This window comes from Helianthus annuus, chromosome 15, assembly GCF_002127325.2.
Source record: "Helianthus annuus cultivar XRQ/B chromosome 15, HanXRQr2.0-SUNRISE, whole genome shotgun sequence".
Lineage (NCBI taxonomy): Eukaryota > Viridiplantae > Streptophyta > Magnoliopsida > Asterales > Asteraceae > Helianthus > Helianthus annuus.
In genome coordinates, this window is record NC_035447.2 from 52,531,069 (window position 1) to 52,533,807 (window position 2,739).

The 2,739-nt window shown below is 44.1% G+C and overlaps 1 non-coding gene across 1 annotated transcript; it reads right to left on the reverse strand.

The window, feature by feature from the left end:
• Nucleotides 1–249: 249 nt before the first annotated feature.
• On the reverse strand, nt 250–356 carry LOC118487837. Its single transcript, XR_004882780.1, has one exon. It is a non-coding gene; the product is annotated as a small nucleolar RNA R71 (small nucleolar RNA).
• Between the last annotated feature and the right edge of the window lie 2,383 nt (nt 357–2,739).

Consider the following 2,739-nt stretch of genomic DNA (forward strand, 5'->3'; position numbering starts at 1 on the left):
AACTCCGCAACCTTCCACGGGCTTGCGGACGAGGATCCCCATCTACATATAACCAATTTCTTAGAAATATGTGATACCTTTCGGATCAATGGAGCATCAAACGACGCCATCCGCCTCCGTATGTTTCCATTCTCGCTAAAAGACCGAGCGAAAGCTTGGCTCAACGCCCTCCCAGCTGGTTCGGTAAACACCTGGGATGAACTAGCCCAAAAATTTCTATATAAGTATTTCCCTCCTGCTAAAACTGCTAAATTAATGGCTGAAATTAATACATACTCACAAGAGGACGGGGAATCCTTATATGAAACTTGGGAAAGGTTCAAGGAGCTATTACGCAAGTGTCCCCATCACGGCCTCGCAATATGGCAACAAGTATCCACTTTCTACAATGGATTGTTGCCACACACTAGGCAGACACTTGATTCTAGCTCCGGGGGACTTCTAGGTAACTGACGCCCACATGAAATATATAATTAGATTGAGGAAATTGCTCAAACCAATTTTCAATGGCACACCCCCTGGGGAAATAAGTCTATCGCCCCGGGCGCCCATAAGGTCGACGAAAGCACTTCTTTACAAGCCCAAATCGAGGCCCTTTCTTCAAAAATAAAAAAATTAGAAATGACAAAAACAGTCTCGGTTATGGCTTGTGAAGGGTGTGGTGGGTCACATGAAAATTGGAGTTGCATGAAAGAAACGGACGATCAACAAGAAATGGTAAACTACATTGATAATAGACCTAGGCCGTCGGGTCCTCCAACGGGAACTTACAACCAAGGATGGCGAAACCACCCAAACCTTGGTTGGAGGGAACCCGGCAATAGTAGTAACCAACAAACCCAACGAACAAACTTTCAGCAATCAAGAAATGAGTCACAAAATTTCACTCAACAACAAGGTGGACGAGAAAGGCTCGAAGATACTATATCTCGCCTCGTCTCTGACACTGATAAGAAAAATTCGGAAAGATTTCTACAATTAGAGTCTAATTTTAGGAATCAACAAGCTAGCATTCAAAACATAGAAAAACAAATAAATCAAATAGCTCAAAACTTTTCCGAGAGACCACAAGGCGCATTACCTAGCAATACCGAAACAAACCCAAAGGCGCAAGTTCACCTCATCACACTACGAAACCACACCGTGGGGCCTGCAGAAGTACCGCCTCCTACGGAAGAAACAATGCCAACACCTCTGCAGGAAAAGAACTCTCCTCCATCACCAGAGCCTACCAAGGCTCCTCGAGTTCCGTACCCCGGTAGGTTAATTCGTCAAAAAACCAATGAGCAATTCGCAAAGTTCGAAAGTCTATTAAAACAATTGCATGTCAATATTCCTTTTATCGATGTCCTAACCCAAATGCCCAAATACTCTAAATTTATGAGGGACTTCCTTACCCATAAAAAGAAAATTGAGAATTTGCAATTAGTTAATTTAGGCGAAGAATGCTCTGCCCTTCGTACTCAATAAACTTCCCCAAAAGAAAATCGATCCCGGAAGTTTCACGATTCCATGCTCAATAGGGGAATCACCCGTTCGCAATGCCTTGGCCGACCTAGGGGCTAGCATTAACCTCATGCCCTCATCAATGTTCAAAAGGCTTGGCTTGGGAACCACGAGCCCTACAAAAATAAGCATACAACTCGCTGATCGATCCGTCAAGTTCCCACAAGGTGTCATCGAGAACGTCTTGGTAAGGGTAAGCAGATTCGTTTATCCAGTTGACTTTGTCATACTCGATATGGAGGAAGACACCGAGGTCCCCCTTATACTAGGGAGACCTTTCCTTGCCACAGCGCAAGCAGTGGTAGACATGAATGACGGCACACTCACTTTGAAGTATGGGGATGATGAGGTGAAGTTCGGAGTTGGGAAGAAAATAGAGGACGACGACCCAGTCAATTACATGAAGGTTATTGATTCGAGCCTGGATGCCGCTCTCCGACGGTGTAACATGGGAAGCCAGGCATCCCACTCAGAAGATATATAACCTCGACTCGGGTCTAGCCAAGGACCCTTATAAACGTGGCGCACCACGGAGGCATTCCGCGGAACTATCCTTAGTTTAGTTTAATCTTTTAGTTTTTGCAGAATAAACACACTCATGGTGGTAATGGATGAAAAAGGGAACGAGAAAAATGGAACCATGCAAGAAGAACAGAGCAACCCGACAAAAATCTCCATCACAGAAGGCTCAACACGGGCCGTGCCCAACCAACACGGCCCCGTGCTGAGCCCCTGCAGAAAATCACCCAGTTCAGGTAACTGGACACGGGCCGTGTTCAGCGGACACGCCCCCGTGTCCAGGCTTCTGTTTCAATTCTCAATTTTTTGTTACTGGCACTTGACCACGGGGCCGTGCCCGGTCAACACGGGGCCGTGTCCAGGATGCCAGTAACATAAATCTTTGCTTTTTAACCCACTTTTACACATTCTAATCAACCAAAAACTTTATTTTTGGACACATTGAGGACAATGTGTAATTTAAGTGTGGGGGATGCTAAAACCTTGAAATTTTGCAAAATCCTAAACACAAGCCTTACACAAAACTCTATTGGAACCGCTAAACACCCCAAATTTTTTCAAAAACTTTTTCATTTTTTTATTTACTTGTCTTAGTTTAAGTTGGGAATAACAAGTTCTAAAAAGGTTATATTTTTACAAGTTTACAACCGATAGCGTCATGATAAAAAGAACCAACACAAGAAAATTATGAAACGGCATGACAAGCTTAGTTAA